At 41.6% G+C, this 25,584-nt stretch overlaps 1 pseudogene; it reads right to left on the bottom strand.

Annotated features, from left to right (window-relative positions):
• Nucleotides 1–886: 886 nt before the first annotated feature.
• On the bottom strand, nucleotides 887–25,010 carry LOC116561350 (annotated as a pseudogene).
• Between the last annotated feature and the right edge of the window lie 574 nt (nucleotides 25,011–25,584).

The raw sequence follows: 25,584 nt of genomic DNA, 5'->3' as shown, positions 1-25,584 counted from the left end.
GGTTTTGCCATGTTGCCCAGGCTGGTCTTGAACTCCTGGGCAAAAGCAGTCCTCCTGCCTTGACCTCCCACAGTGCTGGAATTACACTGTGCCCAGTCTTTTATCTGTTTTTTAGTTTTAACTTCATATTACCTTCTAATCATTTTAAAATGCACATTATGCTCATTTAATATATGATGCATTTAGAGTTTAATTATGCTTTTCTTTTTTTTTTTCCACTTAGTATATTTTGGGGATTTCTCCATGTAATCAAAACCTTCTGAAAATATAACTCTTGATGATTATTTAGTATCAAAACATGTAACATAATTGCTTAACCACTCCTTTTTCTGACATTTAGATTGTCACTTTTTTTTAAAGAGTTAAAGTCTTTCCCTGCCTGTATCAAAACATTTCATGTATCCCATAAATGTATATATACCCACACTTACCCACAAAAATTAAAATTAAAAATTAAAAAAAACAGAGTCAGGTTTCACTATGTTTCCCAGGCTGGACTCCAGCTCCTGGGCTCAAGCAATCCCCCCTTCTAGCTTCCTGAGTAGCTGGGAGTACAGGTGCATGCCACCAAGCCTGGCCTGTCACTTTTCGATACTGAGCTCATTCAGATGTTGACTAGCTTTGTCACCAGCATGAGATGACTCTCAGCAAGTCCTCTGCCAGCTGTCACACAAAATTCAATAAAGTCATATTAACAAATTAATGAGATCATGCATTTAGGTATGTCTGTGTTGAAGGCCAATGATCTTCACCAGTGTTCACATCTTCTTATTTCATTTTATTTTTTTTTCTGGTTGACAGTGAGGATACTTATTGAGGGTTTATTGGGTGCAGGGAGAAGTGCTGGATGACTTGGGTTGAGAGGAGAGACCTCTCCCCTGGGATCCTACAGCTCCAGGCCCCCATGGTTGGCGTGAGGACCAGGGCATTCTGAAGGGGCTATCGTCTTCTCCATGGTGCTCCCTTCCTGCATGGCCCGGCAGCTGTAGCTGCTGCGGGATCTCCACTGTCAGGCATCAGGCTCAGGTAGCTTCTGGCTGCATACTTGTTGCTCTGTTTAAAAGATTTGATGGTCTCCATGTCCTGGGTGATGATGATGCCATCTGCCTTCCAAGCCACTGTCATGGTGCTCAGATAGAAGTCACTCATGAGACACACTAGGGTGGCCTTGTTAGCTTGGAGCACCTCTGAGGAGGGCAGGAACAGAGTGACCAAGTGGGGAGCCTTGGGCTTACCTAGGACAGTGAGCTGGGTCCAGCTGCCAAACATGCCACACAGTGAATGATGCTTTGGATTGAAACCCCCAGGGCCAGAACCTGGGGCCAGTCCAAGAGCCGGGCTGGAGTAGAAACAATCATGGCGGAAGGGAAACAAACACGTCCTTCTTCACATGGCATCAGGAGAGAGAATGAACATTGACATCCTCTTCTAAGGAGACTTCTGCCTCTAATAAGCTCTCCCACACCACTCAAAGGTGATTGGACCAAGGATGGACACCTGACTTAAGGCAGGCCAGATACTATGGTGTGGGCCAATGGGAAAAGGTGAACTGGGTCATGAAGAGGAACCATATGAGAGCAGGAAGCAGCTACCCAAGGGAGCCAGAGATGAGAACATGCAAAGAAAAGCCATGAGGAAGAAACTACAGTTGGAGAAAGACTGGAGATTACAGCTTCCAACCTGGCTCTGCCAGTTGGTTTTGTCCCTCAGCTTTATTGAGCTATAATTGACAAAGAAAAATTATATGTATTAAAGATGTAATGCGATGTTTTGATATACGCCATGAAATACATCATGAAATGATTGCCATAATCAAGCTGATTAACAATATGATCTTACCTCACATAGCTATCATTTATGTGGTATGATGAGAACATTTAAGATCCACTCTCTGCAAATTTCAAGTATATAATACAGTATTGTCAACCATAGTCAGCATGCTGTACATTAGATCTCCAGAACTTAATCATTTTTTAAGTGAAACTTCATACCTCTTAACCAATATCTCCCATTTTTCTTACCCCCCAGCCCCTGGTAACCACTGTTCTACTCCCTGGCTCCTATGAGTTTGACTCTGTTAGATTCTTCATATAAGTGAGATTATGGGGACACTTCTGTGTCTGTCTTACTCAACTTAGCATAATGTCCTCCAGGTTGTCACAAACGGCAGGATTTCTTTCCTTCTTGAATCCCAATAACACTCCATCGCACATACACACCACATTTTCTTCACCCATTTATTCATCCACATTTGTATAGGGTGTTTCTGTACCTTGGCTATTGTGACTTAAGCTGCAATAAACACGGGAGTGCAGATATCTAAGAAACTGCATTTATTTCCTTTAAATTCTGCCACTTGACCTTGAGGAATCAACATAGCCCCTTAAACCTCTGTTCTCATCTGTAAACTGGAGATAATCACACTTTCCTGATAGGGTTTTTTGGAGGATTGGAGATAGGGTAGATAAAGTGTATATAACACGACAGGACCTCACTAAATGGTGGCTACTTTACACATAAAAGCATTTTTTAAAAAGGAAAAGAAATACTGTAAAATCTAAAATCATCACTTACAATAACAAATAGAGTGCACAGAGGAAGTAAAAGATATATTCAACACAAAAGCAAGATTTTAAGCTCTTAAAACATTATCTGTTTTAATCACCCATGTTTATACTCAGTATTTAGCTCAGTGCCTGGCAAATCTTTAAGTGCTTAATAGGTGTGTATTGCTTTCAATGTATAGCTTCAAAGCAAGATTTTTCTTTGACTCAGATATATAGCTGATTGGGCATTTTTACCCATGGAATTGCCTGGTTGTAACTCACTGAGCCCCTTGTATGTGAACCCACTGCAGCAACTCTAATTTCCCTCGGAAAGATTGGCATTTATGAGGTCATTTTCCCTTCAGTCGTCCCCCATTCTTATTTATTCCACCATATTTCACAGGCAAGCAAAACAAAAACAAACAAAAGACCTTTCATAAAAGTAACTTCCCACTGTTAACTCCTCTCCCTGAAATCTGCTGGGAAGACAGAAAAAGAAAAAAGAATCACAAAAGAGATGAAAACACAAGCCCATGCAAGTTCCCCACATCTTTAACAGGATACACACATATATATTTAAATGAAAAGGTTCTGAAAGGCTGTGAAAATAACTCCTAACTAGAGGCAGGATGATCCACAACAAGGAAGGGGAATACAGCTAGGGCACATCTCCATACCAAACACCATGAGGTGTAGTAGACATCTGTTGCTTTTGTCTTCTCAACAAAACGCTCCTCTTTACACTGGAGAATTGGTCTTCACAGATCCCGTATGATTCTCATGGGACTGGCTATGGAGTGGGTGTACAATCCACCCCCGTCCAACCACACCACCCCAGCCGTATTTACACAATGCAATTGGGCATTGACCCAATCAAGTCCAGTCATATTTCTTTCAAGAAATTTAATATAGAAAATACTGGGAAAGGAAGGGAGTGTCTCACTTTTATACCATGAATTGTAAGGTTATACACAGGATTGGGACTACCAGAAGCCATCTCTCCTGCCACACGTAATTAACATATTTGTGTTGGAAGAGAGTGAGGCCAAATGCAAAAAGAGGCAGAGACAAACATAACCTGAGAGGAAGAGTGGGAAACAGAATCTTGATGACATCATTTGAACACCTGAGTTCACCTGTAACTAAAGCCTTCAGTTGAGCAGGTTGTAAGGGTAGAAATGAGTTCTAAGTTCCCCAACCCCACCCCATACCCAATTCAAGGCTTGGTAAATTGGTAAGAAGGTTTTAAGGAGAGAAGTTACTCTGCACACACAGCGGGGGCAGAATTTGTGACTGGGGCCACCATCTATGATAGAGGAAACAAGGAGCAGAAGGCCACAAACCCTCAAAGCTTAACTAAGCTGCTATTAGTTGATTTCTTGGGAAAACCAATTTTTTAAAAAAGGTATGAGGATTTTTTGTTGTTGTTTTGTGGTTTTTTTGAGACGGAGTCTTGCTCTGTCACCCAGGCCTGGAGGGCAGTGGCACAATCTTGGCTCACTGCAACCTTTACCTCCCGGGTTCAAGTGATTCTCCTGCCTCAGCCTCTCAAGTAGCTAGGATTACAGGCACCTGCCACCACACCCAGCTAATTTTTGTATTTTTAGTAGAGATGGGGTTTCACCAAATTGGCCAGGTTGGTCTCAAACTCCTGACATGGTGATCTGCCTGCCTCAGCCTCCCAAAGTGCTGGAATTACAGGTGTGAGCCACCGCACCCAGCCTAGGTATGAGTTTTATGGCTGTGGGAATATGAAGAGAAACAGAGACAGGATTTAGTTGAAATTGTGAGGCCTATGGTTTTTTATAGGTCTTGGAGCTGGCTGGGACTTAACCAGTAATTTAGATCTCAAAGGGCCACATGACTTTAGCTAACATCTGAATCACAGATGTGAAAAGAAACAAGGACGATTCAGCACACACATAATACACATTCCCAGGGAAAAACAAACAAAAATTTGGAACAGAAAATTATTCAAATATTTCATAGGTGATTCTCCTGAAAGCAAAGATCTAAATCTTCAGGTTAAAACAATCTACGGAGAAAAAAGTCATGAGTTCTACCAAGATTAAGACATTTCTGATGAAGTAATTTCAAGGATAAGAAAAGTTTTAGAAGCATCCAGGCAGAAGAAACTTGTCACCTTTAAGGGGAAAGAATATATATCAGGGAGGCTTTAGACTCCACAGCAACACTAGATGAACAAGATAATGGGAAATGTTGAGAAGAAAAAATAGAACACAAGAATTCTTATGTAGCCAGGATATCTGTCAATTATAAAGGCATGGGAAATACATTCTTAAATATGCAAGAACCTTATAATTTTAGCCTTAATAAAATCTTCCTGAAAAAATGTCCATGAAACAGCAACTCTGCTGTCTGAAAGAATAACCAAATTAAGAATTTACAAATGGAGGCCAGGCATGGTGGCTCATCCCTGTAATTCCAGCACTTTGGGAGGTTAAAACAGCAAGATAAGTAGAGCCCAAGAGTTCAAAACTAGCCTGGGCAACATAGAGAGACGCTGTTTTTATGAAAAATCAAAACATTAGCCAGCTGTGGCAGTGCATGCCTGTGGTCCCAGCTACTCAGGAGGCTGAGGTGGAAAGATTACCTCACTTGGGCCTGGGAGGTTGAGGTTGCAGTGATCCCTAATTGGGCCACTGCACTCCAGTCTGGGTGACGGAGTGAGACCCTGTCTCAAAGAAAGACAAATTTTTAAAAAGATGCCAAAGACAATAAAATGGCAGAGTGCTAGAAAGCAAAGCAGACCAGACTGCAAAGCTACAAGTAAATATGGAAGATATAGACACGTTTTCAGGACAAAAAAAGGGGAAATACCACAGCCTAAAATATCAGATGGAAGAGAGAATTTTCCTGAAGAAGCCTCTGGAGAAGCTCTACAGTCAACAAATTCAAAGCATTGGAGAGAGGCAGCAGCCCAGTTCAAGGCCTGGCCTTGGAGAGGACAGACAGTTTCCACTTCCTTCCTCTTGAAACTCTCAGCCCAAGCTGTCATGCTGTGGAAAGTAGAAGCCACATAGAAGGGCCAAGTGAGGGTCCTCCAGCTAACAGCCAGCATCCCTGACAGCATTGGAGGGAGCCGTCCGTTTGAAATCCCTGATGAGTTCAGAAGCAGCCCACATCACTGGGAGCAGAAAACCAGCCCAACTGAACCCAATTAACCCACAGAATCATTGGAGATAGTAAAATAAATGGGCATTGCTTTATGCCACTAAGTTTTAGAATTATTACATAGCATATACAACCAAAACAAGGGCCATGGGGCAATCATAAGTTATTTAAGAATGTCACTGGAATTTTTGAGCCAGTTTAACTCTATCTCTTTTTCCCCTCCTTTCTCCTTCCATTTTGCTTCTCTCTTCCCTTCCAGAGAGCTTTTGAAACTACATTTCTAGTTCTAGTCTTACTGGCATCAAAGTGGGAGAAGGGGAAAAGGTTTCTTCTGACATGTAGGAATTTTAAAAACTATGCAACTCCTAATGAAAACTTTGCTCCTGTAAAAGGAAAAGGGGGAAAAAAATCAAATTCGAACAATATGAAATCTTTTGAAGCAGTGACAGATTTAAGGGGGTCCAGGAAAAAAAAAAGTTCCAGGAGAATCTATGGAACTGTGGTGCTGGAGACAGTTTCCTTTGAGTGGCAGGGAAGGCTTTAGTGTCATAGAATGACAGTTTCCTCCCTAAAGATCTCTCTGATTCTACGGAAAATGTTGTATATATGGTTATTATACTAAAAGTGGGGTCCTAGTGTTTTTAAAAAATTCAATAAGCAAATAATTTTTTTTTTTTTGAGATGGAGTTTCACTCCTGTTGCGCAGGCTGGAGTGCAATGGTGTGATCTTGGCTCACCACAACCTCTACCTCCCGAGTTCAAGCAGTTCTCCTGCCTCAGCCTCCCAAGTCACTGGGACTACAGGCATGCACCACTACACCTGGCTAATTTTGTATTTTTAGTAGAGACAGGGTTTCTCCATGTCGGTCAGGCTGGTCTCGAACTCCTGACCTCAGGTGATCTGCCTGCCTCAGCTTCCCAAAATGCTGAGATTACAGGCATGAGCCACTGCACCCAGCAATAAAAAAAATTTTTTTAAAGGATGACAGCAATATTCTTTTTTAAAAGAAATAAATGAATAGCAACAAAAAAAAAATTAATGAATTAGAGGACTCATTAAATAACTCTAATCAGTTCTTGAAACCCAACAAAAACAGAACCTATCCTATAAAACAGAATAGATGTAGACTAGTCATGGGAATCAGTGGAGAAAGCCTAAATATACAAAGAACCACAAAGGAGAAAACCTAAATGGACTCCTCCATTTCACTTTATTAGTCTGTGACTCCTAGCAAGAGCACCATTTCTTCAGGTGTCTCATTTGTGAAGTCACAACACAGGGAACTCTGGCATCAACCCTGACAGAGGCAAATTCTGAGAAGTGAGTCAACCACTAAAACAACAATCATATTAATGTGAAGTCCTCAGGGCAGAGTATTTCTCTGGTGCAGAGAAATGGCCAGGCATGGTGACTCAATTCTGTAATCTCAGCACTTTGGGAGGTCAAGATGGGTGGGTTGCTTGAGCCCACAAGTTCCAGACAAGCCTGGGTAACATAGCAAGACCCTGTCTCTACAAAAATAAAAAATTCATTAATTAAAAGAAAAGAAAAAGATTGGAAGTCACACAGCTGTAAACTAATAAAAGCTGACTTAGAGCAACAGGCTTTGTCATGGGGAAAGAGCAAATCCTCCTCTGATTCACCACTGATCAGACACCCTTGCAGGCACCATTGGAAATGGATGTGGAAGCCACAATTGATGTGATCTTGCAGTAGCAAAAGGTGTTGACTCAAAAACAAAAGCTCTGCCACTTCTTACTGTGGAATATGATGTCAAAATAATATTATCATGTTGGGAAAATATGATTTAGCTTAGTCACATCTTGACAAGTTTTTCTGTTTATTCAGTCTCCCATCACTTCTATTTTTTCTTCTTTTTTAAAGGTTAATTTTTTTTTTCTTTGAGATGGAGTCTCACTCTGTTGCCCAGCCTGGCGTGCAGTGGCATGATCTTGGCTCACTGCAACCTCTGTATTGTGGTTCAAGTGATTCTCCTGCCTCAGCCTGCCGAATGGCTGGGACTATGGGTGTGTGCCACCATGCCTGGCTAATTTTTGTATTTTTAGTAGAGATGGGTTTTCACCATGTTGACCAGTATGGTCTTGATCTCTTGACCTTGTGATATGCCTGCCTTGGCCTCCCCAAGTGCTGAGATTGCAGGCCTGAGCCACTGTGCCTGGCCAGCTTTTTTTTTTTAGAGACGGGGTCTTGCTATGTTGGCCCAGGCTGGCCTCAAACTCCTGGCCTCAAGTGATCCTCTTGCCTTGGCCTCCCACAGTGCTGGAATTATAAGTGTAAGCCACCACGCCTGGTCTTACTTCTCTTTCTTTATAGCTAATAGATTATCTGGAATATGTGCCAGATAATTGTTGAAGTGTTTGCTATTTCATTTTTTTCTTTTTTCTCTTATTAATTTCAATGGCCATGATGATAAAAATCAGCAAAAAACAAATCCATTCAAGGAAAATGTCACTTTCTTCCATTAGTACTATGTCCCCTGTACATTTATATGTAACTTCATGCAGTCTATAACTTCATAAGGTTAAAAAACAAAATTTATATGCCTTTCCTTCATGGGATAAAAATCATTGTTTTTCTTGTATCATTGTAAAACCGAAGCTTAATTCATTTTTTTTTTGTGTGTATATATGTCTACAATAAAAAAATTTTGAAGGAAGTTGATTCTAGAATCTAGTTCTTCCTCTGTGTAATGCATATTAATGTTTAAATACATTTATAGTTAAAATTCCAAGTATCTTGATTATTTAGAGTTTAAAATTTCATTACTAGTTTTTTTGTTTTAGCAGATTGTAGTTGGATAATGTATGCTATATATTTTCTGCTGTTAAATTTTATCAGTATATTCTTTGTTGACTAGTACATTTCATTTCCATTGGGAAAAAAGTATATTCTCCATTGTATAACATAACATGCAGCTATTAAAGTAAGTTTGTTGATTTTATGGTAACATCCATAGTCTAGTTTATTTGTTGCCTGTGAAATTTGTCAGAGACTGAGAATGATAATTAAAATATTCCATACTGTAGTCCCAGCTACTTGGGAAGCTGAGGTGCAAGGATTGTGTGAACCCAGGAGATCAGGCCTCTGAATAGCCACTGGACTTCACTCTGGGCAACATAGTGAGACCCCCATCTCTAAAAAATAAATCAATCCTGTAGCATTCTATTCATTTCTTCTTCCACATTTATATTTGGACACAATAGTATCCACTGTGTTCAAGTACATAAAGTGTAACCTTTATTAAAATATGGAACAGTGGTTTCCTTTCAGGAACATCTGGGCTTATGGCTGTGGCAAAGGCAAAATTAAACTTTAAATTTTATAAGGTTATATATTATCGTTGCTCCCTAGAGTACAGTTTCTCTCTCTAAAGAAGCAAAAAATAAAGTGAAATAAAATAACCATTTGTATCTCCTTTGAGGCTTTTGCCTTGATTTCTTCTCTATATATTAGTATTGTTACCGTTGCTTTCTGCATTTACTTTTTGTTTAGGCATGTCTGATAAATCTTTGACCATCTTTTCTTTTCTTATTTCTATCAGAAACTACAGAACAATTCAATAGTAGAAAATTTATTACCGGCATGGCGTGGTACTCACACCTGGAATCCCAGCACGTTGAGAGGCCAAGGTGGGAGGATCACTTGAGGTCAGGAATTCAGGATCAGCCTGGCCAACATGATGAAACCCCATCTCTACTAAAAGTACAAAAATTAGCCAGGCGTGGTGGTGCGTGCCTGTGATTCCAGCTACTCAGGAGGCTGAGGCACAAGAATCGCTTGAACGTGGGAGGGGGAGGTTGCGGTGAGCAAGATTGAGCCACTGCACTCCAGCCTGGGCGACAGAATGGGACTCCTTCTCAAAAATAGAAAGAAAGAAAATGTATTACTATAACGTGTTATATTAATAGTCTAACACAGTTGTTTTTAAAGCAGCATACTTAAGAAAGCATAAAAAAAATTCAGCGTCTCACTTTTAAGTTTTTAGAAAATTAGGAAATAAAGCACTTTTAATGTTTTCTGATTTTTTTTTTTTAGGCTGTTGCCCAGCCTGGAGTGCAGTGGTACAGTCACTGCTCACAGCCACCTCTGCCTCCCAGGCTCAAGTGATCCCCCCACCTCAGTCTGCAGAGTAGCTGGGATTACAAGCCTGCGCCACTATAGCCGGCTAATTTTTGTATTTTTTGTAGCAATGGGGTTTCACCTTGTCTGCCTTGGCCTCCCAAAGTGCTGAGATTACAGGCTTGGGCCACCGTGCCTGGCCTCTGATACTTATTTTTGATGACATCCCGGTAAAATACCATACACTTGGAGTTGGATGCTGTTTTTTCTAGTCAGTCTGAGAGTCTTTGTCCTTTCATAAGGACTTTATTTATACTCATAATTGATAGCTGATCTTTCTTGTGTTATTTTATCTCATAACTGATTTTTAAATTCTGCTAGCGACTACCTTTAAGCTTTTCAGCCGGGCACGGTGGCCTGTGCCTGTCATCCCAGCACTTTGGGAGGCTGAGGTGGGAGGATCACCTGAGGTCGGGAGTTCGAGACCAGCCTGACCAACATGAAGAAACCCTGTCTCTACTAAAAATACAAAAATTAACCGGATGTGGTGGCACATGCCTGTAATCCCAGCTACTTGGGAGGCTGAGGCGGAAGAGTCTCTTGAACCCAGAAGGTGGAGGTTGTGGTAAGCTGAGATTGTGCCATTGCACTCCAGCCTGGACGACAGAAGTGAAACTTCATCTCAAAAAAAAAAAAGCTTTTCAAATAAATCAGCATTTCTGTAAATGACAAAGCCAAAAGTGAAATGGTGCTATGCCCAACTCTCTACCCCCATTCAAGATAAGAGACATAATACATGTCTGCCTTTCTTAAAAGCCAAGTATTCCTTGGTTTTTGTTACTATAACACATGCATTTAAATCTAGATTATTGTTACTTTCATATTTTTTTATTATATGTGATTTCCTTCAACTCCATGAATATAGCTGAAATATTTGTAATAAAATATTAGCAAATAACATTCAACAATAAACAAAAAGGGTAATATATCCTCACCAAGATAATGCAAGCTTGGCCTACTGTTTTTAAAAAAATCAATCTGCTGGGTGCCATGGCTCATGCCTGTAAACCCAGACCTTCGCAAGGCCGAGGAGGGTGGATCATGAGATCAGGAGTTTGAGATCAGCGTGACCAACATGGTGAAACCCCATCTCTACTAAAAACACAAAAATTAGCCAGGCATGGTGGTGTACGCCTGTAACCCCAGCTACTCAGGAGGCTGAGGGAGAAGAATTGCTTGAACCCAGGAGGTGGAGGTTCCAGTGAGCCAAGATCATGTCACTGCACTCCAGTGTGGGAGACAGAGTGAGACTCCATCTCTAAAAAAAAAAAAAAAAAAAAAACAGCAGCAACAACAACAAAAAACAATGCAATTCATTATTTTAGCAACAACAATAACAAAATAACAACACAAAAAGGAGAAATACCATGAAAAACATTTCAAAAGAAGCCAAAAAATGGCAAATGATATGAATGGTTGATCTTTTGTTATAGTCCCAATAATACCTGAAACCTGAAGCTTGTTTTTTTTTTCTCTCTCTCTGTCATTAGGTTAATCATTTCTTTTGTTCTGTCTTCAAATTCACTAAATCTTCACTTTGTCACTTCCATTCTGCTGAGTTTTGAAACTCAGCAGTCCATCTATGAGTTTTGAAACTGTTTGGTTATTGTATATTTCATTGCTCTCCAGCTAAAATAACAATACAAAATTAAAACATTGAAACTTACAAGAGCAAAGAGAATGGGAAAAGGACACAGCAAATATCCACAAATATTTGCAAGGTGGTAAGCTTACGAAGGAGTTTCCACTACCTTGGCAGGGAATTTGGATGTGCTCCTAACCCTGGCAGACCAGGGCATCAATGAGAAGTGAGACAATTATCTCTAGAGAAACGGAGAAGCCCAGGACTCAGAGGCACCAGGAAGGCTCTATGGAATGTGAGTGTCTTCAAGCAGAGCCTGAGATATCTGCTCAAATGCAGATCGTTGATGTTGGGAGGTGGTTCTAATAGTGGGAAGAACTGGAAAGGATGAGATAGGGGAAGGGTGCATTTTCAAACTGTTCATTGCTCTAGGTAACTGGAGCTTAATCCTGCTGAAAAGTCTCTGAGGAGCCATATATAACACCCCAGAGTAGTCCCATGGCAGGACAGAGGGGATACTATTTATCAAGGATCTCCCAGTCCCCTCAGATCAAAGGTCACTTCCAGAGGTTGTACATGTCAGAATGGCCCAGAAGATACTGAGCCACGTAACAGCAAAACCCATGCTGTATTCATAACTGTTAAACCGAGCTTAGCCTAAAGCAGCCTGCTTACATATTTTAACTTTGGCCTAAAGGTTTCTCTGTACATAGTGAACCATAACTTAAACGGAAGGGTAAACAGACTAACCTACTCTTGTGTCAATCACCAAGTTTTGGCAAATTAAAGAGGGCCAACTGTTCAAAGTGTGTTCAAATAAGGCAAACACGGAGCTGTAACCAGTCTGACCGTCTCTGTATGTCACTTCCATTTTCTGTTTGTCACTTTCCTTTTTCTCTCTATTAATCTCTTTCCAACATGTGGCTGTGCTGGAGTCTCTTTGCGCCTCCTCTGAGCTCGGAAGGCTGCCCAGTTCACGAATTGTTCTTTTCTCAATTAAAGTCTGGTAAATTTAATTTGGCCAAGGTGTTTCACTTTCTCCGTAACCTTTAAGATCTCTTCCAGCTTTAAAATTCCTGACCCCAAGTTCATCTTCTCATTCACCATCCAGCCATGCAACATGATGGCCCGTGATGGCCACATTCCAACAAGGTGGAAGGCTTGCTCTTTACAATTTCCTTGATTTACCAAAAGAATAAACTTCAGGCCATGGGATTTAACTGTATTAATTGTCTATTTAATGTGGTCCAAAATAATTACTATGTTTAAAGTACTAGAAAATAACTTACAAGCCTCAACATAAAATTTCACAAAGACAAGGTCGAGAAAAGCAAAGTTGGGTGCGGTAGCTCGTGCCTATAATCCCAGCACTTTGGGAGACCAAGGCGAGTGAATTACAAGGTCAGGAGATTGAGACCATCTGGGCCAACATAGTGAAACCCCATCTCTACTAAAAATACAAGCATTAGCTGGGTGTGGTGACCTGTGTTTGTAATCCCAGCTACTCAGGAGGCTGAGGTACAAGAATCGCTTGAACCTAGGAGTTGGAGGTTGCAGTGAGCTGAGATTGCGCCACTGCACTCTAGCCTGACGACAGAGCAAAGACTCCGTCTCAAAAAAAAAAAAGAATTTTTTTCCAAGAGTCAAGGTCTCACTCTGCCACTCAGGCTGGAGTGCAGTGGTTTGATCATGGCTCGCTGCAGCCTCAAACTGCCAGATTCAAAAGGTCCTCCCGCCTCAGCTTCCTGAGTAACTTGGGACTACAGGTGTGAGCCACCATGCCTGGCTAATTCTTCAAATTCTGAGGTTATGGGGAACGAGACCTCCCTATTTTGCCCAGGTTGCTATTGAACACAAGCAATCCTTCCACCTCAGCCTCATGCTTGCCACTGGGATTATAGGATTGAGCCATAATACCTGGCTTAGAAAAAAATCTATTATCTGAGGTATGCAAGTCTTTTTAAATTATCAGGCCCAGAGAGCCATTAAAATGAGACAACAGGCATGTGCCCCTTGAGCTACGTATTCATCTCTTGAAACTGCTTGCTATTGCCACAGGTACCTATAAATTAACCTAATAATGCCACACTGGGCAGTATAACACAGGCCCTATAGTTTAACAGTGTATAGCCAATCACTAATCCCTGTTATTTCTGTAAACCAATGAGAATTTTTGACAACACCTTTGTATCAGCTCACTCTCTGTCCCTCTTTTTTTGCCTTTAAAAGCTTGCTTGTAACAAAGGCTGAAGGGAGCTCACATTCAAGGTTTCTTGGGTCTGTGTCTTCTGGGCAGCTGTCTACTCTTTGGCTCAGGGAAACTCCTTAAATCATATTTTGTGCCACAGTCTTCTCCTTTTATGTCAACAAAGGTAAGACAACGTTAAGCAAAAATATGGATAAATAGGCCGGGCGCGGTGGCTCAAGCCTGTAATCCCAGCACTTTGGGAGGCCGAGGCGGGTGGATCACGAGGTCAAGAGATCGAGACCATCCTGGTCAACATGGTGAAACCCCGTCTCTACTAAAACTACAAAAAATTAGCTGGGCATGGTGGTGCGTGCCTGTAATCCCAGCTATTCAGGAGGCTGAGGCAGGAGAATTGCCTGAACCCAGGAGGCGGAGGTTGCGGTGAGCCGAGATCGCGCCATTGCACTCCAGCCTGGGTAACATGAGTGAAACTCCATCTCAAAAAAAAAAAAAAAAAAAAAAAAAATATGGATAAATAAACCAAGCATAGTAAAGAAACTTTTACTAGAGTTTTGTTAATGTAATTTTTCCCAACCTTCTTATTTTGAAAAATTTTGGACCTATAGACATGTTAAAAAAATGGCACAAAGAATTTCCATTGTTAAACCATATTCGTATTTAATTCCTCAGTCCTAAGAAAAAGGATCTCTTCCTATGTAACCACTATACCTTGATCACATTCAAGAAATTTGACATTGATATACTATTATCAAAAATTTACAGGCTGGACATGGTAGCTCACGCCTGTAATCCAAGCACTTTGGAGGCCAAGGTGAGCGGATCACCTGAGGTCGGGAGTTCAAGACCAGCCTGACCAACATGGTGAAACCCCGTCTTAAAAAAAAAAAAAATGTTACTTACTATTGAAATAGTTAAAGTAACCACCAATAACCAAGTTTTCCCAGTTGTCCCAATAATGCCATTCATAAATTCTTCTTTTTTAAAAAAATCAGGAATTCAGTCTAGGATCAAGTATTGCATTTAATGTCATGTAGCTTTCATCTCCTTTAATTTTAAGCAGCTCTGCTGCCTTTTTTTTTTCTTTTGAGATACAACCTGTAAAGTGTCCATGTCCAGGTCAGTTGTTTTGTAGATTGTCTCAGAATTAAATTCAGATTATTCACGCTGGCCCAGGCGGTAGTGTGTTCTTCCTGTACCAGCAGGTGCGTTATGCCAGTTTGCCGTAACATCAGGGATGTCATAGTTGATCATTTGGCTAAGATATTGTGTGCCAGATATCTTCCTCTCCTCTTTGCAATTAATCAATAACCTGTGATATCTGGATTAGCGTGTATCCACTGGGTCCCCGCAATTTTTACCTATAGGTTTAGCATCCGTCGTTGATACTTGCTGGAATCAGTCATCAAATTGGTGAAGTAATAGGGATTTTCAAAATCTATGATTCCTTCTGTATTTCTTAGCTGAGATTCTTCTGTAAATAAGAGCCTCTCCTTTCCCCACCTTTTGTTGGAGAATCCTAGACTCCTGTTTTAATTCAATTTGCTTTAATCTGTTGCCAACACTTTTTTTTTTTTGGATGCTCAAAATTTTCCAAATTTGGCCAGCAGAAGCCTATTCTAGTAGACTCCTGTGTCTTTTTTTTTTTTTTTTTTTTTTTAATTAAATGGAGACAGAGTCTTACTCTGTCACTCATGCTAAAGTGCAGTGGTTCACTCACTGCAGCCTCCAACTCCTGGGATCAAGGGATCCTCCTACCCTAGCCTCTCAAGAAGCTGGGACAACAGGTGTGGACCATGATGCCCAGTCAATTAAAAAAAAAATTTATAGAGATAAGGTCTTACTATGTTGTCCAGGCTGGTTTTGAACTCTTGGCTGCAGGCGACCCTCCCACCTGGGCCACCCAAAGTGTTGGGAATACAGGTGTGAGCCACTGCACTCGGCTCCTGTGTCTTTTGGACTTGTCTCTGTGTTTTGAGCACTTTCTTATCGTCTGGAACAAAATGATTCAGGCCTACCTTGTTGTACTTTCCCTGCTCCAAAACTGAAATTAGACATTTTTCTAGGCAGCCTGGTTCGTTTTAGTGGGAATGCTATTTAGATTAATGTGCTTTAATATATAATATTTTTATATTGTAAAAAATTACTTTGGATAGTTTGCAGAATTGTGATAATTTACCTTAGAATCTATCTTTTCCATCATACATCAATGACTATGTACTTGCTAATTATGGCAATAATTTCTGATAATTTCCTTTCTTTCTTCTTTTTTTAAACAGAGCCTCACTGGTCACCCAGGCTGGAGTACAATGGCACCATCCTGGCTCACTGCAACCTCCACCTCCTGGGTTCAAGCAATTCTCATGCCTCAGCCTCCCGAGTAGGTAGGAGTACAGGGCTATGTCAGCATGCCTGGCTAATTATAATTTTTAAAAAAACGTTTATCATTAGCAAATACTTTTCCTTAAAGTAGGAATAGTATTTAGTTTTCCCTAGAGCAGTCTGTATAACTTTTATAAAATAATGGTTCACAGATTTAAAATGTATTATTCAAAGTGATAAGACCGGGTGCGATGGCTCACACCTGTAATCCCAGTACTTTAGGGGGCAGAGAAGGAGTATCACTTGAAGCTGGGAGTTCAAGACCAGCCTATGTAACATAGCGAGAACTTGCCTCTACAATAAATGTAAAAATCAGTTGGGTGTGGGGGCATATGCCCATCGTCCCAGCTACTCAGGAAGCCGAGGTGGCAGGATTGCTTGAGCCCAGGAGTTCGAGGTTACAGTGAGTCATGATAATGCGGCTGTATTCCAGCGTGAGCAGCAGAGCAAGACACTGTCTCAAAAAAAAAAAAAAAAAAAAAAAAAAAAGTGATGAGATAGAGAGGAAGCATTTGAAAATTTTTGGCTTCTGAATGAATAATTTTAGTACACCATCTTAAAGTTTTCTTCTAAAGCAATGTGATGTGATTTTGAAATGAATGGCGGCTTCTACTGGAAATGATCATGTCATTGCTTATTTAATGATTCACTGACTATGACACATAAGACAATTATTTCTGTCACACTATGGTATTGTCTGTCTAATGTTGTAGTTTAGCTAAACACAATGCATGAGAAATCCTTTTTTTTTTTTTTTCCAGACAGATTCTCTCTCTGTTGCCTGGGCTGGAGTGCAGTGGCGCCATCTCGGCTCACTGCAATCTCTGCCTCCCAGATTCAAGAGATTCTCCTGCCTCAGCCTCTGAGTAGCTGGGATTACATCCAGCTAATTTTTGTATTTTTAGTAGAGATGGGGTTTCACCATGTTGGCCAGGCTGGTCTTGAACTCCTGACCTCAGGTGATCCCCCTCCCTCGGCCTCCCAAAGTGCTGGGATTACAGACGTGAGCCACCATGCCCGGCCAAGAAATCCTTCTTTGCTTAATCATGAGAACAATTGTGCAAACTCTTGCGTATATTTTAATACTTCTAAATATTTAAACATTTAATAGCAATATTTCAGGAATTTTCCCTTTACCCACTTTACTTTTGTGTATGTGTTGGGGGGGATCGATTTCTTAATGCATGGAAAAAAATAGGAAAAGATAAAGTATTATCAAGAGAATATTAACGGACAGAATTTCTGGGTATGCATAATATTGGCATCTTTTCAGTACAAAAACATTTTAAGCTTTTTTTTTTTTTTTTTGGTAGAGGGGATGGAGTCTCATTCTGTCATTCAGGCTAGAATACAGTGGCACAATTTCGGCTCACTGCAACCTCCGCCTCCCGGGTTCAAGTGATTCTCCTGCCTCAGCCTCCCAAGTAGCTGGGACTACAGGCGCGTGCCATGACACCTGGCTAATTTTTTATTTTTAGTAGAGATGGGGTTTCACCATGTTGGTCTTGAACTTCTGACCTCAGGTGATCAGCCTGCCTTGGCCTCTCAAAGTATTGGGATTACAGGTGTGAGCCACTGAGCCTGGCCAACAGTTTAAGCTCTTTAGAAAATTTATCTCTGCTAGAGATGTTTATAGATCTAGAGTCCTGCTCTTTTAAGATTCAATTAAACGTGAAAAATAGGTGTTTTTGCTTTGTTGCCATTATTGCGGTGTGGTAAAATATTGTTTTAACCATTTTTAGGTGTGACAGTTTGGTAATTTGCAGCAAGTACATTCACACTGTTATGCAATGAAAAAGGCATGGTTGTAAGTGGCAGGTATTTCCCCGTGGAGGTCTGTTTTCATTTGCGTCAATCACAGGGGGAAATCTCTTGGAATAGAAACAGAAACAGGAATCAACATACATAACATTTCATCTAGTGATGACAAATACTTCATATATAAAATAAGAACACTTTAAAGAGAAATAACTTTTTATTATATAAACCACTTAAAAATAGACAACTAAAGCTTTTGGAAACTAATATACAAAGGGAAAATGCTATAGACAAGCCACAAAATATAACAATAATAATAAGATAGTGCTATGAATGACCAGGAACAAAACTGTATTGTGCTTTATTATAGGTCAAGCACTGTTTTGGCATAAAAGCATTTGGTTCTATTCTGTTTTTAATCCCAGTAACAATCCTATTAGGTAGACACTGGTACATTGGAGAAGCTGTGCCGGGTTAAGAACATAGTTACTGGCCGGGCGTGGTGCCTCACGCCTGTAATCCCAGCACTTTGGGAGGCTGAGGTGGGTGGATCACTTGAGATCAGGAGTTTGAGATCAGCTCGGCCAACATCGGGAAACCTTGTCTCTACTACAAATACAGAAATTAGCCACGTGCGGTGGCCTGCGCCTATAGTCCCAGCTGCTTGTGTGGCTGAGGCAGGAGAAATACTTGAAATGGGGAGGCAGAGGTGCAGTGAGCCGAAATCACATCACTGCACTCCAGCCTGGGTGACAGAGTGAGATTCTGTCTCAAAAATAAAAATAAAAAGGCCAGTACAGTGGCTCATGCCTGTAATCCCAGCACTTTGGGAAGCTGAGGCAGGCGGATCACAAGATCAGCAGTTCAAGACCAACCTGACCAACATGGTGAAACCCCATCTCTACTGAAAATACAAAACTTAGCTGGGTGCGGTGGTACAAGCCTGTAATCCCAGCTGCTCAGGAGGCTGAGACAAGAGAATCGCATGAACCTGGGAGGTGGAGGTAGCAGTGAGCCAAGATCGTTCCACTGCACTCCAGCCAGGGAGACAGAGTGAGACTCTGTCTCAAACAAAACAAAATAAAATAATAAAATAAAATAAAATAAAAGTAAAGTAAAAAGAACTTAGCTACTGCAGCCACAGTTCATCACCTGGGCTTAAGTCCTTGTCCTCCGCGTGCTGTGTGGCTTTGGGAGAGTTACTTAACTTCTCCATACTTTAGTTTTCTTGTCTGAAAGACGGAGACTATATCAAAAATAGTACCTACCTTATAAGATTGTTGTGGGCCGGGTGCAGTGGCTCAGGCCTGTAATCCCGGCACTTTGGGAGGCCAAGGTGGGTGGATCACCTGAGATCAGGAGTTCAAGACCAGCCTGACCAATATGGAGAAACCCTGTCCGTCTCTACTAAAAATACAAAAATTAGCCAGGCATGGTGGCACATGCCTGTAATTCCAGCTACTCGGGAGGCTGAGGCAGGAGAATTGCTTAAAACCTGGGAGGTGGAAGTTGCAGTGAGCCGAGATCACGCCATTGCACACCAGCCTGGGCAACAAGAATGAAACTCCATTTGTTTTTTTTTTTTTAAAAGATTGTTTTGAAGATTAAAGAAATCACTGTGTGTAAACATTGGGAAACTTGAGCCAGATTCCTTTGACTTTAAAGCTCTTGGCCAAGCTAAGTGGCTTACACCTGGAGGATGGCTTGAGGCTGGGAGTCTGCAGAGAGCTATGATCGCACCGCTGCACTCTAGCCTGCGAGGCCGAGGGAGACCTTGTCTCTAGAAAAATAAAAATAAAAAATACAGCTTTTACTCACTTTAATATGCTCTTTCAGTCATCCATTCATTCCACAAATATTCACTGAGTATTTACTGCCATGTGAGGCACCATGCTAGGTGCTGAGTTAGTAGTGATGAAGAAAGCCAAAAACAGCTTCCAACTTGGGCCCAGCAGAAGGACTCCAGCAAACAAGGGTGGCAAGAAGAAAGGCCATTCTACCATCAATATTCACAAGCATATATATAGAGTGGGGGTTTCAAGAAGCATGCCCCTTGGGCACTCAGAGAGATCCAAAAACTTGCCATGAAGGAGATGGGAACTCCAGATGTGCGCATTGATGCCAGACTCAACAAAGTTGTCTGGGCTAAAGGAATAAGAAATATGCCCTACCATAGCCGTATGTGGTGTCCAGAAAACATAATTAGGATGAAGATTCACCAAACAAGCTCTATACTTTGATCACTTTCAAAAATCTACAGACAGTTAAAGTGGATGAGAGGTAAGCACTGATCACTGAATACATTAAATAAAGTTACAAAGTCACCAAAAAAAGGCCAAAAAATCTCTGTCACTAAAACTTACACTATGGACATTGTTCAGCCTCAATGATATCCAAAGAAATGAAAATGGTGTTAAATGCTAAAAGGCAGTATCAACATAGGTTTACAGAAGGTAATATTCTAATATACAGGAAATGAGTATGAAATTACTATAGCTATTTTAGAAAACAATATAGCTACAGGTGTTAAGTCATAAAATATTATATGATTTATTCCAACAATCCCAGTGAGAAATCCAAAAGATAAAATGATGTCTAAAAGGTGTCTGTTGTAGTATCACTTGTTACAGGAAAAGAAAAACTGATGCCAGGAGTGTATCAAGAAAATTTTAAATAAAGTATGATGTAGCTACTTAAAGTAGTGTTTTGGACTGAGTGCAGTGGTTCACGCCTGTAATCCCAACACTTTGGGAGGCCGAGGTGGGCGGATCACCTGAGGTCAGGAGTTCAAGACTGGCCTGGCCAACAAGGTGAAACCCTGTCTGTACTAAAAATACAAAAATTAGCTGGGTATGATGGCACACGCCTGTAATCCCAGCTACTCGGGAGGCTGAGGCAGGAGAATCACTTGAACCCGGGAGGCTGCAGTGAGCAGAGATTATACCACTGCACTCCAGCCTGGGTGACAGAATGAGACTCCCTCTCAAAAATCAAAATTGAAAAAAAAAAGTGGTGTTTTGTAGCAATAAGGACATTCAAAATAATAATTGTAGCAGGCAGATGAATGTCCTCCTGAAGATAGCCACATCCTAATCCCCAGAACCTGTGAGTATGTCAGGTTATGTGTCAGGAGGGAGTTAAGGCTGCTGATGAGCTGACCTTAAAATAGAGAGATTATCCTGGATTACAGGGATAGGCCCGATGTAATTACAAGGGTCTTTAATGTAAAAGAGAGAGGCAGAGGACCCAATATTGGGTGATGCATTGGGAGAAGACTTGATCGGCCACAGCTGGCTGTGAAGATGGAGGAAGGGACCATGAGCCAAGGAGTCTCGGCAGCCTCTAGAACCCAGAAGAGGTGAGGAAGCAGATTCTTCCTGGAGCATCTAGAAAGGAATGCAGCCCCTCCAGCCTCTTGATTTTAGCTCAAGAAGACCCATTCGAGACTTCTAACCTCCAGAACTGAAACATATTAAATTTGTGTTAGCAAAGTCCAGCTCTGTCGCCCAGGCTGGTGTGTGATCTCCACTCACTGCAGCTTCGATTTCCTGGACTAGAGCAATCCTCCCACCTCATCCTTCTGAGCTAATCTTTTTATTTTTGTAGAAATGGGGTCTCACTATGTTGCCCGGGCTGGTCTTAAACTCCTGGGCTCAACTGATCCTCACTCCTCGGCCTCCCAAAGTGCCGAGATTACAGGTATGAACCACCATACTCAGCCAATTAGTGTTGTTTTAAGTCAGAAAATGTACAGTAATTTGTCACAGTAACAATAGAAAACGAATGCAATAATCTCGGGTGGGAAGGTATCAAAAATTTACTTCCTGTTTCTTGGCTGCATCTCAACTGAGTCTTTAAAGTGAGCCTGGCCACTCTAGTGGGAGGTGGGGAGGGCATGGCAGATCCTGAAGAGAGGGAAGAGGATGGGCAGGAAGATGGTTTGAGCTCTGAGTTCCAACTTTATCTTCTGCTGAATCCTTCATTTTCCTTCCTCCACTAATACTATTCCTAGTTTGACAAATAATATGGCTTTTCAAATTCTGGTTGGCTTCAGACAACCAGATATACTTCTCTGAAGTAAAAAGATCTCTAAGGAAAGCTATGTTTTCTTCCTTCTTTTCCTTCAGCTGTGTTTGTTTCTTTACTGTAGCTCCTTCCTGAAGGCAAAAGATGCATGCAACGTCCTGAGTTTTTCCCACTAATGATGCAGTTCCACTCACTGATGCAAAGACGGGCATTCGCTTTTTTTTTTTTTTTTTTTGAGACAGAGTCTCACTCTGTTGCCCAGGCAGCAGTGCAGCAGCGCGATTTCAGCTCATTGCAACCTCCACCTCCCAAGTTCAAGCGATTCTCCTGCCTCAGCCTCCTGATTACAGGTGCACACCATCACGCCTGCCTAATTTTTGTGTTTTCAGTAGACATGGGGTTTTGCCATGTTGACCGTGCTAGTCTCAAACTCCTGACCTCATGTGATCTGCCTGCCTCGGTCTCCCAAAGTGCTGGGATTATAGGCACGAGTCACCACACCTGGGAAAACAGGTATTCTTTGGCACAAAATACTTTTTAACACTTTTGGCCTTTCTGAAATATTTAGGAGTGCTAATTTCTGGCCCAGCCCCTGCAAGAATCCTACAGTAAGAATGAGAAGGGGACCTCCTTACCTCTCCTGGAATGACTTTCTGGTAACATGTTTTTAAAAGTTCTCTAGGCAACACAGCTGCAATTGAGAACGAGTCTCTCTTGTCATAACTTTGGATTTAGTTTCATCAGCTGCTTCTAATTATAGACATTTTGTTAAAATAGATATCAGTTTAAATAATGTAGTATTCTTTTGTTGTTGTTGTTGAGACAGTCTCGCTTTGTCACCAAGGCTGGAGTCCAGATCATGGCTCACTACAAACTCCGCCTCCTGGGTTCAAGTGATTCTCCTGCCTCAGCCTCCCAAGTAGCTGGGATGACAGGCATGTGCCACCTCACCCAGCTAATTTTTGGAGTTTTAGTAGAGACAGGGTTTCACCATGTTGGCCGGGCTGGTCTCAAACTCCTGACCTCAAGTCATCTGCCTGCCTTGGCCTCCCGAACTGCTGGGATTACAGGCATGAACCACCATGCCTGGCCAATAATGTAGCATGCTAAGTATGCTTTAAGGCTATGATTTAGCCCAATACTTTGGAAGGCCAGAATGGGCCAATTGCTTGAGGCCGGGAGCTTGAGTCCAGTTTGGGCAATATAGTGAGACCCTGTCTCTACAAAAAATTAAAAAATAGCTGGGTATGGTGGCCTACACTTGTAGTCCCAGCTACAAGGCTGAGCTGGGATGATCACTTGAACCCAGGAGTTTGAGGCCATATGATCGCACCACTGCACTCCAGCCTAGACCACAGAGTGAGACCCTGTTCCAAAAAGAACAGGCAATGATTTACCGACACATGTTATATATATTTTATAGGGATACTAAATCAGCAGACCCTTACTCTGCCAAAGTAATAAACTCTATTAAACATGCTTAATTTCTGAATACATTGAACAAAATTCAAATTATTTTTGGAATTTTCCTAAAATCACAGGATATTAAGGACCAATAGCATCTGTGCCAGACGTTTACTTTTAGTAGCTGCAAAGACCAATTCTAACAGCAACTAACAGTCTGACTCCTCATACCTCAGTGCTCAGAAGCCTGTTTCTTCTGAGCTAAACTGGAGGGGAAGGAGTTGTTATGTGGTCCAAGTAATTGTGCTGAATTCACACAAATCCCTTTAGAACTTTGGGCTGGATTTTCTCATTAGTAAAACAGTGATGAAAAGTCTGCCTTCACTTTCAAGAGTTAAAATCCTTGTTAATTTCCCATTGCCTGTCCCAGAGAAGCTCTCTCATGTGGCTCAGTAATTCCTGTAGTTTACAGACGAGAAAGTTCCAGAAACTTTAAGAACAAATTCGGAAAGATCTGTGAGCAAATGATGCTGAATTTAAATATGGCTTCTTAAAGTCACACTTCATTGTCCTAGTCAAGGCAGAATTATTAAGTAATTATTTTAAATTCATTTTTAAAATTAGCAACTTCAGGTATTACGATTTTGAAACTAGAATAGATATTTATTTTATATTAATAACAATGAATTGTTCCCCCAAAAAGATACTCAGCCTCATGGTAACCAGAGAAATGTGGATTTAAAACACAGCAAGAGGCAAGTACTAGAAACAAACTTTAAAACTCAGTTCAGCTACTTCTATGCCCAGTTCTGCTATGACATGGTCTCATGCCCACCCTTTGCAGTCACTATTATTGATGGGTAGACACCCTGATTGGAGCACTTCCCACTCCTGGCGTCAACTGGGAAGCATCTGGTGCTGCAATTGAGGCACCCCCAGAATCACTGCACTGAGTAAAGGGAGAAATCTTTTCTTCAAAGGAAGGGGTGCTTGGCAGAGGAAAATCAGTGCTCCCATCGTAGCATTCAAGTAAATAAATTCAAGGTAAGTAAACTGTTGTGAACTTGAACAAATCTCTTTACATTTTCTCATTGGTAAAAGAATGATCAAAAGTCTAAGCTCACTTTGAAAAGTTGGTATCTAACATGCATCAATCTTTAAATCTGACGACTGTCATGAAGTCAGCCTCAGAGGCGACTACATGCCCTTGTCTTATTCCAAAAAACGTCCCACCCCTACCTCAACAATAAATTAAAATTAGAGGCATAACAAATTTTATGTTTGTCATTTGGGGATCTCCAGCTATGATAAGGAGGTGTCATAAAAGATGAATTTTAGGGTAAATGTCTGGTGTCCGACATAGCCCCCTAATGAGGAGCCCTGGCTTGGAAGGGGACCATGGTGTAGCCCTGACAGCTACAGGAGTGTAACCTCTGAGCCAGCAGGGAGCAATTCAGCATCAAGGTATCCCCCCCCAACCACACACACACACACACACACACACACACACACACACACACACACAGAGCTCTGCGCCCCAGGTATTCCCCCACCCAGCCTGCATTCCCAGCTGGAGAAGGCAAGAGTGAGTCACCTGTCTCTCCTCATTGCCCAGCTGAGCTGTTGGAGCAGCTACAACCACAGGAACACTCCCGAGAAAGGTAATACCTGTGTCCTCAGGGAGGGCTTGAAGGGGTAAAGAAGGAGCCTGGACAAGGACAGCTCGATGGGTCTTTGTTTCAAGGAGACACCAACACGATTCAGGAAGTCCAGTGACCGACCCCTGGACAGCAGGCAGCAGGAATGACTCCAAACATGCTTTAAAACCATGGTTTAAAGTCACACAAATTTTATCAAAAAAAAAACTTCCTGGAACTCAAACATCCAAAAGTGGATCCAGCTTCAGGCAAATCTGGACGTTGGGAGCCTGGCAGTGTCATCATGTGTTGTTTGCTTGTTTGTGTGTTTTTGTTTGTGTACGTGTGTCTTTGTGTTTTTAATGCCTCCCATCTTGGGCCTCTGCTTGTAGATAGTCTCCTCATGAGGTTGGGAAGTCAACTGCCAACATCCTCAGATTCACTTTCTCTCAGTTTGGGGACCAGAACAGAATAAAATCCCAATTCAGCCCAGCTGAAGTACTGATATATTTTGTCCCCTCCAAGTCTCACGTTGAAATGCAATTCCCAGTGTTGGAGGTGGGGCCTGGTGGAAGGTGTTTGGATCATGGTGGTGGATGCCTCCTGAATGGTTTAGTCAACCCCTTGGTGATAAGTGAGTTCTCTCACTGAGTTCAGAGATCTGGTTATTTAGAGTCTGGGACCTCCTCTCCCTCTTGCTCCTGCTCTCACCATGTGATATGCCTGATCCCATTTCACTTTCTATCATGAGTAAAAGCTCCCTGCGG

Source organism: Sapajus apella, unplaced genomic scaffold (assembly GCF_009761245.1).
Source record: "Sapajus apella isolate SASKATOON/1434 unplaced genomic scaffold, GSC_monkey_1.0 scaffold29, whole genome shotgun sequence".
Lineage (NCBI taxonomy): Eukaryota > Metazoa > Chordata > Mammalia > Primates > Cebidae > Sapajus > Sapajus apella.
Note: the sequence above shows the minus strand (reverse complement) of the source record. Positions and strands in the feature narration are given on the sequence as shown.